This window comes from Limulus polyphemus, unplaced genomic scaffold, assembly GCF_000517525.1.
Source record: "Limulus polyphemus unplaced genomic scaffold, Limulus_polyphemus-2.1.2 Scaffold1596, whole genome shotgun sequence".
In the NCBI taxonomy this organism is placed as follows: domain Eukaryota; kingdom Metazoa; phylum Arthropoda; class Merostomata; order Xiphosura; family Limulidae; genus Limulus; species Limulus polyphemus.
Window position 1 is genome coordinate 160,876 of NW_013667206.1, and position 15,874 is coordinate 176,749.

The 15,874-nt window shown below is 35.6% G+C and overlaps 1 protein-coding gene across 3 annotated transcripts in view; it reads right to left on the reverse strand.

Annotated features, from left to right (window-relative positions):
- Positions 1-11,511, reverse strand: part of LOC106464241 (homeobox protein prospero-like) — a 101,923-nt gene extending 90,412 nt beyond the window's left edge. For all 3 annotated transcript variants that reach the window (XM_022391957.1, XM_022391954.1, XM_022391956.1), the window contains exons 1-2: positions 11,394-11,511; positions 5,288-5,610 (exon numbers count right to left, since the gene is read on the reverse strand). The gene's annotated coding sequence lies outside the window, so the exon portion shown is untranslated. The remainder of the gene's footprint in view (positions 1-5,287; positions 5,611-11,393) is intronic.
- Between the last annotated feature and the right edge of the window lie 4,363 nt (positions 11,512-15,874).

Consider the following 15,874-nt stretch of genomic DNA (forward strand, 5'->3'; position numbering starts at 1 on the left):
CACAACGGGCTATCTGTGCTCTGCCCACCACAGGTATCGAAACCGGTTCTAGCGTGTAATTCGCAGACATACCGCTGTGCCACTGGGGGGGGGGCGTAATGATCAATGAGTGAAAAATATTAAAGTACTTAACAGATGAAATTGTAAAACTACCATTCATTTCTAAAGAGATACTAATAGATAAGGCTAAATCCTTTCGATCAATTTTGTAAAATATTTCTAACTGTAAAATTGCAGACAAAATTTGACATTAAGAAAGAAAACAAAAGATACAGTGGTCATATTCGTTTTAGAAATGTTTGGAAAAGATACTATAATAGTCTAAATTAATTGGGTTTCGTGGATATTTAACCTCTTTTTATATAAAAGTTCATTTCGAATTTATTAAAACTTAGGTAACTATCTCAGTAAAAAAAAAATTCTTTAACCGGCGTCGTTCAATGGGTGAGGAATAAGTGCAAATTCTTTAATTCAAGGTTTGGTATTTGCACATAACGTATACATTTAGTACACTACTTAGCTAAAGGCTGGTGGAATAAGTATCCATTAGAGACACTTTAACCTCACGAGCTATTATTGTACGTTAGCAAGGACAAAAGTGTAGTTAAGACACTCAACAGATTTACACTGTTGATTACTTTCAGAAATTCGAAAAACAAAAAAATAAGTGGAAGCTTGTCAAGCCAGCGTCTCTTTATTAAAATCGAAACTGTTACAATTCCCTTCTCTGTCTTGGGATTAGAGCATTAGCTCGATTACATATATTACTTTACGACAGATATCCACACAGCTAAAAATTAGCATCAGTTTCATCAGAATTTTCTAAGAGCAGAAGTACTGTTTTGTGTTTTCACACTGAGCTGCAGTATCACGCATTTCTAGAAAACATATTGCGAAAATTAAAAGAAGGCAAATAGATACAAACTAAATTATTTTACACTGTAAATATAAGGTAATAGACTACATAATTAGATCTAATCTCTACCAGTACATATTTAGCCGTTTTCCAACTGTTCTTTAAGTAAAAACAAAGCTATAAGCAAACTTAAAGGAATAGATAAGAATGAGTTTAATCTGAAGATACTAAAAATATCAAAAATATTTTTTAAAAAATGTAAAAAAAGCAACACAAAAACTCTCGACGTACAGGACCAGTTTTAAGCTTTTTTCTTCCTCCAATACTGTATAACTGAGGTTGTATGAGGCACAATGAGAGCACCTGATCAAACTGACCACCCCCTTCCCCACCCTCTTACTTGGTAGTAATTTCGTGAAATACTTGGATATGTCACGTTGTTTGTCATTTACGTTCATTCGGATTTTAAAATCAACACCCAAACCTACTAAACACGTGAGTACTGTTTACTTAATCTAATTAATTTACTAAAGCAATTAATGTAACACTCAAAATAACAACTGAGAAACCAGAAAATGGCGTAAAACTTCAACTCTTCACTACACGATAAACAAGATAAATTAACAAAAAGTAAATACTATTGCTCAAACTCTGGTTTTCAACTACGCAAGTAAGTTTAAAACTCAACATTTGTCCCCGTTGGCTCAGCGGTAAACTTACGTACTTACAACGCTAAAATACGGGGTTCGATTCTCCGCAGTTGACAAGAGCGCAGATAACCTATTGTGTCGCTTTGCACTGATAAACAACAACGACAAATAAATATTTTGTGCGTAACTTCGCGTTAAAGATGGTTTTGTTGAAACCTTTAAGTTCAGTAGTGTAACGAACAAAATCCTAAGCGCTCATCTATGATTTAGTATCATTTCGATCAAAGTTAGTCTTGAATAAATTTAGGTAACGTCTTTTTATAAAAATCCTTATCAAATGATTATCATAAACATTTTCTACCCTTCTTGTGACGTTGATTCTGAAATAGCGAAGGAAGTTTGTTTGTTTTAAAGCAAAGATATCTGGTGTATCCACCGAGGGGAATCAAACCCCGGATTTTAGCGCTGTAACTTCGTAAACCTACCGCTATCCCACCGGGGAACACCATAGAGTAAGAAAAACTCAAAAGAAAAGGTTTACACCTGATAATTTCTTTATATTATAATTATCACGTTTTTAAAAGAAAGTTCAATTAAAAACATGTAGACAAAATTACACTTAAAATGCTTCACACAAATCCATTGGTTCGAGGGGAAAATTGCCTAGGAAATTTATTGTTTGTCTTTTGTTTTCTTAGCAAAGACTGCACAATGTGCTATCTGCGTTCTGCACATTGTGGGGAACAAACCCTGAGTTTTTAGCGTTGTAAATCCTTAAAGTTACAACTGACCCATCTAGAAATTTAAAAACACTGGATTTTATTTAATGACATCCCATTATGTAAAAAGTACTAATAGGATTATTCACTGAATGAACAGATTATAAAATCTTTCAAAACCAAATAAGAGGCGCATTAAGCTGTACTGAAGATATTTAGTACAATGTGTTTCAAAGTGCAACATGTTTTTAGCCTTGGAGAATTCTTGTGAAAGACAATGAAACATATATCGTTATATCACGTTTCAGAGTACTTACTTCTATTGTGGTTTCTTGCGTTATTGTGTTTTTGTTTTTATAATACATTGTTAACGTGCCGAACTTTATCTTAAGATCTTCAAAACAAAGGCCTGACATGGTCTGGTGGTTAGGGTGATATAGACTTGCAATCTGGGAGTCGCGAGTTCGAATCCCATCACCGAACATGCTTGCCATTTTAGTCGTCAGAGAGTTATAATGTTACGGTCAACCCCACTATTCGATTAGAGTAATCCAAGAGTTTGTAGCGTTGACTAGCTGCCTTCCTTCCTTCTAGTCTATCACTTCTAAATTAGGGACGGTTAACGCAGATAGATAGCTTCGCGCGAAATTCAACAAACAAACAATACAATATAAATTTACGCCATGACGTCAGGACTCGAAGCAACTTGAATCACAACGATAGCGGTCATAAGACATGACATGTCATAGTTTTAGACTATGAGGTAATCGTGAGGTAGCTCATTTGGATGAAAGCAGATATCGAAAACAAAGTTCACTAAACACGATGTCAAAGCTGGAAAATGTTGTTCCATAATATAACTCAATGTTCTACCTTTTAACCAATTAACAGCGTTCACCCGAAACTACAACCAATGACAATCATTTCGGGAGAAGAATGTTTTAATCAAAATTTGACGAATAATGAAGATCAAGTCGGTTGGATGAAGCGTTCATTGTTGAAAATAACAATAAACTAGAAAACGCTGACAACAAAAACAACCAATCGCTTCAAACATCTTTTTTTTTTTTACTAGAAGTATTGACATCTAACACAAATGCCAAAAGAAACTATATTCCGACATTTCGGTAACTTTTGAATGTGAACTGTCCAGTCACTGAGTAGCCCAAGAGTAGGCGGTGGGTGCTGCTGACTAACTACCCTCTCTCTGGTCTTTCAGTTCAAAATTAAGTAAGTCTCAGAGCTGTAAATACGTTTTCCATTTTGGGGGGTTCTTTCTTCTCTCGAATGCATTACGTAAAGTAGGGATCATAAATAGGTTTTATACAATGTTGGCAAACTTTCTGTCAAATCTTTGATTTTGCCATAGCGTAAGTAATTTTGTGTGTTTGTTTTAAAGCAAAGCCACATTGAGCTATCGGCTGTGTCCACCGAGTGGAATCGATCCTCGAATTTTAGCGTTGTAAGTTCGTAGACTTACCGCTGTTCCACCGAGGGACGCCGTAGAATAAGAAAAACTTAAAAGAAAACGATCTTCGCTTTCTTCTTCTTAAGCCCAAGAACCCACTAGTTTACGCTCTTACGGCTATTCGTATATAGCCCTTGTGTAGATTTGTGCGAAAATTCTAAAACAAAGAAACAATCGGTCATCAAAATGCCGGAATGAACTTTTCATGTATTCTGGTTAATGTTAGATATGAATTTTATTCTTAGAAGTAATTGAGCTCAACTCAATAATACAAACATATTTTATTCTCACTCAGGTTTTGAGCAAAGAGGCCCTCTCCAAGTGAATGTCTAATATAAAAAAATGACGCACGCCTTTTGTGACGTTTTCCAATTAATTGCGTCACAGTAGTTTTGGTGACCGTCCACTAGCGAAGTTCACATGGCCGAAACACTAAGTAATAAGAATTATTTTGTTGAAATGTTTGTTCCAAAAATACTTTTTCCTCTTCCTTTATACAGTTTCTCTACCTACCCTGTCTTCTGATTTTAGTCATATTACTTTGAGGATCGGCCCGGCATCGCCAGGTGGTTACAGGATCGCGGGTTCGAATCCCCGTCCCACCAAACATGCTCGCCCTTTCAGCCGTGGGGGCGTTATAATGTGCGATAAATCCCACTATTCGTTGGTAAAATAGTAGCCCAAGAGTTGGCGGTGGGTGGTGATGACTAGCTACCCTCCCTCTAGTCTTACACTGCTAACTTAGGGACGGCTAGCGCAGATAGCCCTCGTGTAGCTTTGCGCGAAATTAAAAACAAACAAACAGTTACTTTGAGGCACATTATGTATGACAAAACACTGGACAGAAATACGTCAAACGGACTAACATATAACCCCACTTAATGCCATGTAAGAAACATTAAGGCAGGAAGAGTATCGTAGTTCCTGGAAAATTCACCACAAAACGAAACGTTGATTAATCCGCTTATCGAGAAACATGGAAAGCAATAGAACCCGAAAAGCTACTTTAATACAAATCTTGATATAGGCAAAGATGTATTCAGATGTTTGGCTTATCTAAAGTGTGGATATTAGCTAGATAAGCTATATTTCTGGCTTACGAATTATGTTATAGTACATCTTGTGTATACTACATGTTTACAACTTTTGCATTGCCCTACGAAACCCTTACGTCATTCAGTAGGTTCATATCTCCAAACAGCTCGTGCATTAAAATAAAACTTCTAATTTGCAGCAGCAAACAAGGTCTAGTACATCTTCTAGATAGAAACAAAAACAATACGTTTTAGTATGCTAATATACTTATATATGTATATACACACATACAGACATATATATATGTATAACTGTTCTTTTGACATTTATTAAAACATAACCATTGCAAACAGGTAACGAACGGGCAGTTGAGGTTTGAGATAATATTTCCATGTAAAAACTGTTGTAAGATGAAATGGGAAATCCATTCACTACACAAACCAATCTACGTCTAAGACTTGAGAAGGAAAAAGATTCTTCTTACCTGTTTAAACCCTGAAGCCATAGTTTGGAATAAAGATAAACAGCAAACCAATCACATTATATACACAGAACTTACCTCAATGTATTTCCTGCAGTAAGTCTTCTTTTACTCGTACTTGTTTCGAGAAGAGTAACTTCAAAATGTACTTGTGGACGACGACAGTTTGTCGAAATGTCTTAAATGTCAACTTCGAGTCTCTTTGATCACCAATTTTTGTTCGTATGTCTGTTTCTTATATTCTTGGGTTCATAAAATTGACAGCAACTTTCAGCTTTTATTAGGGACTGCAACAGTGTGTTACTTACTCTTTCAAGCTGTAACTGATACAGTTTCCACTTTTTTTAAGAATCTTTCAAGTACCACTCATTAATGACCAAGATGGTGGTCAGGGATCATACCTAATGAAAGAAAAAAGACACAGATATGTGAACCATAAGATAAAACTCTCAATTAGATAACGAAATAAATAAGAATAGCCATACAAAAATGCGTGAAGTACTATGGAATACAAAAACGTACAACTTAAATCAAACTTTCCAATTTCCATACGAAAACTAACTGAGAAAAGTAGTTCCAAATTACTTCACGTCTTGTCAATTCCAGTAGGTTAGAGATTTAACTGAAGGAAGTAGTTTGAAGCTAGCCTTGATTTAACTGAAAAATTCTGTTCTTAACCAACTTCATATTTCACTAGCCCAGAAAGACTGGAACGAGGAATGTAATTTTGATTAATTTGATACTCTTCAGATCAACTAAGTTCATATCTCAAACCTATTTATATTTCCTCCTGTATTTAAACTCACGCTGTTATTCACGATATCACTGGAATCTATCTACACTTAAGTAACTATTTGTTTTAGCGTAAAGTTACACACAGTGGGCTATCTGCAATGTGTCCACAGCTGGAATCAAACCCCAATTAATAACGTCGAAATATTGCACACAAAAGATGTTATATAGATAGAGTTATGACATGATCATACGACGCAACAAGAACCTCCTTAACTGAATACTATTTAACAAAAATCATCATACAAGTTTGAATTCTACGGTTTTAGATGGCCTACTTTACGAACTCCCTCCCTAATACGTAAAAAGTATTAACGGCTACAGATGTGTGTTTAAGAAGAAGGTTATAATATTCAAATTTATCATTACCGCCTGTAAATGAATTTCGAAGATACTTTTTTTGTTGTTGTTGAACAACGATTTTCGTTAACTATGAAATTACCATTTTGTTTTTATACGGTCCTATACCATTGGAGGCCACATATTGCATCATATTCAGGAATTTATTTTTATTGTTTTGCTGTTACAATTCTCAGTGTAAAGAATAGACCAAAAAAAAGAATAAGGTGATGATTAGTTTTCTATTGTAACGTGTGTATCAGTAATCAATAAGATAAAAGTAACAATGACAGCATTTTTGTTTAAATGTGTGACTCATAAGTTATTAGAGACCCTGTTTCAATAAAGTCATGGGCTCACGTGCAATTTGATGCATAAATAATTTAGAAAAACGTGTCTAAAAAACTGATAGATATGAAAGCCACATGTTATTTAAACTTTTAAGTTTTGATCAGATTATTTGAGGTTTGTACTGGTTCGTCGTTAAAGTTTGTTCTACTAATCCAAAGTTAAAAATGACCTCATAAAATGCTCCGCGTGAAAGAGTATACAGCTGTTGATTCCTTCTTATGATCACCGATCTCTGTCGTCTAGAAACTGTGTATAAGTTTAATGCGCTAGGGAAAAAGTGGAACATACGTAAACTATTACTTGGATAAAGGATAACAAATAAAATAATACTTCTGACTGAGCAGTCTCCTATAAAAGTAGGGTTATGTAACGAATATAAAGCTAATCTACAATGAAATCAAGCCATACATTTCTTCTGTGAATATTTATTTCCCAAAATAACGAAGTATTATAGCTTTTAAAACACTGAATAGATAAAATGAAGCGAAATTTTAATACACTCCTTGAATAACCTGATAATAAAATGACACATTGATCAGCATTATATATCAGCTGTATGGACGTTATAAAAGTGACAGTAATCCCGCAATCTGGTTGATTGTAGTCTTATAGGTGGTGGGTTCTACTGACTGATTGTCTTCACATTGGTCAGATGTTCTGAATTTTAGACAGGTTAAGCCTGAACCTTGGAGTTTCTGACAAGGTCATCCAACTCGTGTGACATAACGTTAAAAATGTCAAATACCAAGATATGAACGTAAAAGTTCCCCGCTAGGGCAGCGGTAAGTCTTCGGATTTACAACGCTAAAATCAGGGGTTCGATTCCCCTCGGTGGACACAGCAGATAGCCCGATGTGACTGCTATAAGAAAATCATACACATGAACGTAAAAAACCGCTAGTCGAAACACAAGAAGAACAATTTATGCCAAAGATTAATAGTAAAAAACTCATAACAAAAACAGAAATTGTGAAATTTCTAAATCCATCAATCTTTAACATATCTATACCCCCACCCCATCATTTATTACACCATGGGCCGATTATCACAAAGCTTATATTCTAAGCCTTTTACCCGCCTGGGGAGAAAACACAAAGGGAGGCGGCAACAGTTGCAGCTGATGAAGAGACTGCTGGAAAGACGCAAGCTAGCCACAAGACGAACCACCTGGTGGTAAGGAGTAAAATCACAAAGAACGCCAAGAAACTGACATCTGCTGTGAACGGAAGAAGGACGACTGTAGAATGAAGCGTTTGTCTGTATAACGGTCTTTGCATGCACTGATGTCAAGATTAGGTCGGAATGAGTGGGGTGCTAAGGGGGTTCTTTCCTTCCTGTTTTTACAAAGATGGTTGATTTGAGAGTTTAGTGCTATCTGCAGCCAATAAGACAGTCTTACGCTCACCAAAATGCCCGAGGAGAAAAAATGACCCACTTATAAAGTGTAACGGAAGAAGCCATTAACATTGCACAAACACACAAAACCTTTTTAATATTCCTTGCAGTTCTTTTTCAAAACATCCAGACAGACAAACAAGGTCATTTTAATACTCGAAATACGCTAATAAATTTGCGCTAAGTTTTAGAAAATGACGAGCATGCGATGTTATATTTTGTTTTTAATTAGCATAAAAAAAACACTTGCAAACTCACTTCACTACCTACGTAATACTTAAATATACAAAATCAGACGAAAGCCGTTTTGAACAAAGAACATCTTAGTATCAGGACACAACTGCTTCACCTTGATATGAAGGTAACGAGATTTAGTAAACCCAGTTTTTTAGTTTTGGAGACCGCAAAATTTCCCATGAATTTAGCCTCTTACATCGCTAAAAACCGGGTTTCGATACCCATGGTAGGCAGAGCACAGATAGCCCATTGTGTAGCTTTGTGCTTAACTACAAACAAACAAACAAAACCCCTTATGAGTTTAACGTACGTGAAAAACAAAGTTTTATTTTTCTTAAAGAGAGATTTATATTTGTTGAAAGGCACTAAGCACTACGGTGATTTGTTTTTTTGACTTTACACTGGAGTGTTGGCCCAAGACACTAGCTAACTAGGTAGATAAATATCATCATTGTATGGTAATGTTAAACTTTGATAGAGAGCGCTACTTAAGAACTACACTAGTTTGACAAGTCGGCTGGCTCTATTATCAAAACTATCAGACTTAACACATACTTAACCTTCTGCGAACGGGAACTCGGAGAACGTCAGCATTTATTTCAGAGAAAATCAAGATGAAGACTCGGAAAGTTTTGACACCTTTAAAGTATCGTATAACCATAGTTAGGCAGGGGACCATTTGTATAGCTTGCACGCACTAGTTGCCCTAAAAAAACTTACACATTGTTCAGCTGATTGTAGATAACTAACAGATATATATAATATGAATAAAATAGAAAACAAATAGGTAGACATAATTTAATTTTCAAGAATTTTTGTTACATTTGTACTTAATGATGCATTACTGCACATGGTTTAGAAACTACTTGTTTTGTTGATAAAAACACGATTCAACCAACGATAAAAACACCAGCAACGAATATCCCATCTTCTTCTCTATACCTTCTCCACCAGGTAAAAATAAAACTAATGCTCATTGCTGCAAATGTCAGTTTTTATAGAAGTTAAAGGATAGCAAATGCCTAAGTGGAATTGATTTAGCCCTCGTGCTTCGGAAGTGCTGTTTTGGTTACTTTATAGAGCTCCCCAGCGGCACAGGGGGGGGGGGGATGTCTGCGGACTTACAATGCTAGGATCCGTGTTTCGATACCCGTGGTGTAGAATACTAAAAGTTTGGTCTTATTTATGAAAATTTATACTTTCCATACTCTCAAGAACACATTAGAGGTTGTTAATTGTAGAGTTTGAGTAGATAAGCAAACTGAAATATTTATATAAAATATGAAAACTTGTAACTTCGCTTAGACACGAATAAATAAAGTCTAGGGCCACTCAGCGTGTGCGAAATATGACATATTATTCTCTACTTGAAATCGTATTATTTCAATCGCATCCAAAAGTATATTCGTCTCAGTTTTATCACAGTATATTTGGAAAATAATAATCAGGTTACTTATTGTTGTTTATCTAACAGTATTATGTATGAGATTCAAGTCTGGGGGGTTATATTGCAGGCCTACAGCAAAGTAACTAAATTATTGGGTGTATTACAGGCCTAAAGCAAAGTAACTAAATTATTGGGTGTATTACAGGCCTACAGCAAAGTAACTAAATTATTGGGTGTATTACAGGCTTACAGCAAAGTAACTAAGTTATTGGGTGTATTACAGGCCTACAGCAAAGTAACTAAATTATTGGGTGTATTACAGGCCTACAGCAAAGTAACTAAATTATTGGGTGTATTACAGGCCTACAGCAAAGTAACTAAATTATTGGGTGTATTACAGGCCTACAGCAAAGTAACGAAATTATTGGGTGTATTACAGGCTTATAACAAAGTCGTTAAAGCGTGAAATGTATTCCAGAGTGGTAACAAAATGGTTGAAGAATGAGATATGTTGCAACCAAGCGTGTTTGACAACCGTTACCTGAATGATAACTTATAGTAGGTTTTCCAATTACCTCTTTCAATGTTTAGTTCATATATCTCAAACATATCTAGCATATTCTTTACCTCTTAAAACAATCCGTGTAAATTTTTAAACTCTATCTTACCCTCACAATGTGCATAACGTGCTTAATTCACACCTACTCTTTTATTGCTCTGACAAAAGATACCTGTCAATAAGCAGGTGCTGTGAATAGAAGAGACAAATAAAGTTACAGCTTGGTTAATTTCGAAACATAGTTTTATGTTAGTACAACACGCACATTACGAATCTCTGACATATCCTTTAGGCGCTTTAAATTTTACCAACAGAAACACATAATAAGGTGATAAGTCGTAGAACTAAATGACTTAATTAGAATTTTCTAAATTCTAGAACAGCAATCTTGCAGTGTATAACCCTTGTCACTATAACAAATGTGTGTGTGTTTATCGTCTGCTTGTTTCTTTTAAAATTCCGCACAAAGGTACATAAGGACTATTCGCGCACAGCAGTCCTTAAGTTTTAACTTGTGGGCTAAAGGGAAAGCAGCTTGCCAAGCGCACCCACCGCAAACTCTTCGGCTACTCTTGTCTGATCGAATAGTGCGATTTCATTCATTGCCACTCTTAAAGCGCATTCATGGCCCCAACGTGCAATGCTTTTGCGGCAATGGGTTGCGAACTCAGAATTCTCAGATTCACAGTCCAAGGACGCTAAAAAATAAACTACGCCAGGCCTTGTACGTTCATGACATTATCAATTGCTAATAACATTTAGGAATATTTGTTCTTACAAAACGAAAAAAGTTTCAGATTGTTTTGCGCTAATTCTATCACTCAGGTTACCTTAGTCTTGTTGATGGTTTAAGTTGCAATGTGATAATATATAACCTTACTAGTTAAGAAGGCAATGTTCACGCTTCCTGTTGTATTCTTGTATGTTGTTTTCTATATTACGAAATAGAAATATTTTACAAAAAAAATCGTGATATTAAGAAATGCAATACTGACCTTAAAAGAAACATTAACTTTGAATTACTTTACAAACACCCTCAAAAAGCTTTTAATATTGAAACATTTTCGTGCTTAAATACAAAAATTAAAACTAAATAACAAGAAGAAGAAAAAAGAAAAACTTACATTAGATTAAAACTCGCTGGCGGAGAACTATTTTTTGTTAGGACTTGAGGTACTTATTAAACACTCAAGCAAGATCGTATCTGCTATACGTGCCACGCGCCACGCGGCACGCGCTCTATGCACAAGCTAACAGTTCGAGAAAACGCTACAAAAGACTGTCTCAGACGGCTGCTCAAGGTGGAGTGATGTCAAGCGCTTGGTCTGTGCGTGTTTACACGATTGGCAGAAGGCACACACGCGAATTGCGCGTTCTCTTCTCCGGAGATTACAAGTCGGACTGCACATGCTCACTGGAAATATATATATATACACAAGGACAATTCTTCTGCTGAAAGCAAAATGGCTCAGCGTCACCTTGAAAATGCTTTTAAAAAAAACGGTTGAATTACCACATACCCGAACTATAATGTTAGAAACAAAAACCTGTTGAAACTCATTACTAAAAACCACAAACGCAATATCAGTCTTACTGCTGTGTGTTCTGAAGTAGAGCGCTTATCTTAAGACTTTCACATCTATAATGTAAATACGCTTACGTCTCTTTTTTAAATAGTTTTTTGAAAATAAAAAGTTGTTTGAAACTTTACTAACGAAACTGAGCGTGAACCTAGTAAGTTGGTAAATTATTATTGTTTGTCTTAGCACGTGAATGAATGATCTTAAATTACAAATACTTCTACATGAAGAAACACTCAATAACATACCGACTTTCAGTAAACGCTGCTGCTCATGAGGCGAAGTGATATTAACTTACAAAATAACGAATTTGCTCCGTGATTTTTCCCACGATGATTCAGTCTGAGGGATTATAACGCTAAAAATCGAGTTTCAATATCCGCGGTGGGCATAGCACAGATAGTTCATTGTGTAACTTTGTGCTTAATAACAAACAAACAGATAATTTCAAGTGGCGAACGAGGGTCTGTTAAGACTAAAGCAGATATGTTCAAAGGCATAAGTGAATAGCATGGGAAGAAGTATTGCTAAGATCACATGTTTCTTCATATCTGTCGCCATGTGTGTATATAGGTTTATAACCTTTGTTTCGGCTCGGCATGGCCAGGTGGTTAGGGCGCTCGACTCGCAATCTGAGGGTCGCGGGTTCGAATCCCCGTTCCACCAAACATGCTCGCCCTTTCAGCCGTGGGGGCGTTATAATGTTACGGTCAATCCCACTATTCGTTGGTAAGATAGTAGCCCAAGAATTGGCGGTGGGTGGTGATGACTAGCTGCCTTCCCTCTAGTCTTACGCTGCTAAATTAGGGACGGCTAGCGCAGATAGCCTTCGTGTAGCTTTGCGCGAAATTGAAAAACAAACAAACAAAAACAAACTTATTACTCATCCGGATCTCTACCAGCCTACCCTCAAATTGAAGTTATTTTATGCAGGAGTAGAGTAAATTGATGTGTAAGATCTATGGCGTGGTTAAATAAATCAGTTGAATGGTTTGACCTTCTGAGTCCAAAACTGTAATTATTTCTCAAATCAGTCAAGAGATGACAGAACTATGAGCTAAAAGTTTGTACTTAAAAAAAATAAAAAAATCAGAGTCTATGAGCCGATAGGCCGCGGCTAAAAGTAGACAAGTTTTACGCACAACAAATCAGCTATCTATATATACTACTAAAACTATGAGATTGTTTGTTTATTTGTTTGTTTGCTTGTCTGTAATTAAATATAGCAAAAACGGCGCACAATATCGCCATATTTGTAATGAAATGAGAATAGAAACAGAATAAAACAAGTTTCGTTAAAATTGGGCCACGGGTTACTTTTATGAAAATTTCTAGCACAAATAATTTTACATCACACTACCGTTCGTGCTCTTTACGAAACTTCATCGGGCCTCGGGTTACCGAGTTAGCGCCGTTTTTCGAGTCACTTTTATGAAAATTTCTAGCATGAGTAATTTTACATCACACTACCGTTCGCGCTCTTTATGAAACTTCTTCGTTCAAATCTATTTCTCTGTCAATGTTCCCATCTTCATTAAAAGGCGTAAAATGACAGAAACAAGATCTTGAAGAATTTCTCAATAATGTGACTTGGTTATGATAGGTAATTCGAAGACAAAATAAAGTGTTACTCTTTCTTATTTGTAGAAGGTTTAAGAGAAACGACCACAACGTAATGAACTAATTTATCACAATATCTGAAAACTCTGACCGATCAACAATCAAATATCTTTTCTTGAATTATGAATAACACGAGTGGATTGAAATATTTAAGTAAATTATCTCAAAATAAACCTTCATTTCGGTGCAATATTGAAATTAGCTTGAATTCTTCATAACCTCTGAATAGTGGGTGACCCAACGGGTCACGGGTGGTCTAGTAGTCACTAATATGTTTTAAGTTTTTATTTCGGATGAAAAAGATGAAGGGGAGTTGACGGGATGATACTTCTCGCTGGTGAATCTGAAATAAGTCAAAACGAAGTTATGCTGCGAATATTACACATTAGGTGTGGGACGAAACGTGAAATAACACACATGCAATGTGAACAATCTGAAGCTTATTCTATTGCACTTTTCATAGCAACTATTGTACAAAGAAAAAGATGTCATTCGCTGGCAGAAAGGTACTTGAGAATATATTTTACCCGGTGATGACAGTTCAATCTTTCTAAATACTATAATTATTATTTGAAAGGATGGGAATAAGCGCGTGATAGTTTGAGCATCATAAGTTACATAGGCATGATTAAAATATTTTCAATAATTAATAATTATCTAGAATTATATTCCCAGAAGTGGTTACGACAAATGTTTCATAATTGATATGTATGTAAAAAGTCAGAGTTTGTAGTTACGCGCAATTAGATGTACATTGCAAATGTGTAAAAAAAAATAAAAGCTTATAAGCCGAGTCATATGACGTACAAAAAAGTTATTAATTTAATACACCACAAATTTATAGACAATCTACTTTGTTTATATTAGCGTCATTTGTATTTATCTCAAAGTTCAAGTTATGGAAAGATAAATCGCCATTCACGCAACAAAGTACTCAGGTTGGAGATGTACGTTCTTTAATCATCTGTCGGCCGTCTAGTCAGTAATTACAAGTCTTTCTTCCTGTTGGTAGAATTTTATTTCGTCAGATAACAAGGCGAAATCCATTAAGGACGATAATTTCACTAACAATTTTCAGCGACTTCCTGTATGAGTTTTGAGTGTCATTTTGAAAGTGGGGAAAGTTCAATAAATTATAGTTTCCATGAAGGAGAACAATGAGTTACACGTTTATTTTAACAAATCATTTGGCTAATTAAGAGCTTGTGAATAAAGTTCAAAGCTTTTGGTAACTAAGAAGTAATAAGAAGCTCCTCTGAAAGTGAATTTAATAGGTTTTATATAAGTTTATCGACTTCTCAAAAACAGCTTTAGGAAATTAAAGTTAACATACAAATTTTTGTTTAATGAATATTTTATATAGTATTATGAGCAAACATATTCAACTTAGAATGTTATCTCTCGGAATCTAAACACACTGCTTGTTTTTCTTTACATTCGATCGACAAAAGAACAAAAACAAACATTCCAAGATTAGATATCTGACTCACTGTGACTCTTCTAGACAAGTAACAACAACTGAACACGTGGTATTTTACTTCAGGCCAGTATCTAAAACATCCGAAGTTTCGCAACGGTTCAGTGGTTTCACACTAGTTTTTACAACAACCTCTAATTTTCTCCCTCCCGAAACTCTTGAAATGTGGACAGAACGTGAAACAAGCAGACTCTGTGAAACCAGTAGAGGAGGTGTGAGAGGAGTATGAACCTCGGGAGAGGGGAGGAGGTTTGGGAGGAGTATGTACCTCGGGAGAGGAGAAAATGACAACTGCCCGAAGATCTTTAACTAGTGGTACAGTAATTACCCAACTCGACAAAACCACAGGAAAAATAAAGAGCGGTGCGATAGAGGAAAAAAACAAAACAAAAAACAAAAACACGTGGCTGCACATAAAGATGAACTGCTGTTCTTATTATCTCTACGGAATTTGTTTCCGCCGATAAATAGCACTTTTCAACTCCCAGGGAATGAAGCTAAGTGTTGAATTCCTTGAAAGATGATAATTGTTGAATGGGTAGAAAAGGTTGGGGTTGAGATGATTAAGAAGGACACTTGAGGTGGAAATACACATGTTGGACTTTATATTTTATCAAAACTATCAGACAAGTTAGTGAACACGTTGAACTCAACGTTTTAGCTTTAAATAAAATACTTAGAATATTCAATAAATCAATAATATCGAGATTTCTGTGCTGTTCTTGTGTAAATCATGTCGAAATGAGTGAACATTGGTAGCCCTAATGCCCTATATAAATAATTATGCGTTCTGTGTTACCAATAAAAATACCTTGAATTTTGAATTCACAAACTTAATATTTTTGGCCATTCTATTATTTCTGTGGTACATAACATAAATGGCCAGGTGGTTAGGGCACTCGACTCGCAATCTGTGGGTCGCGGGTTC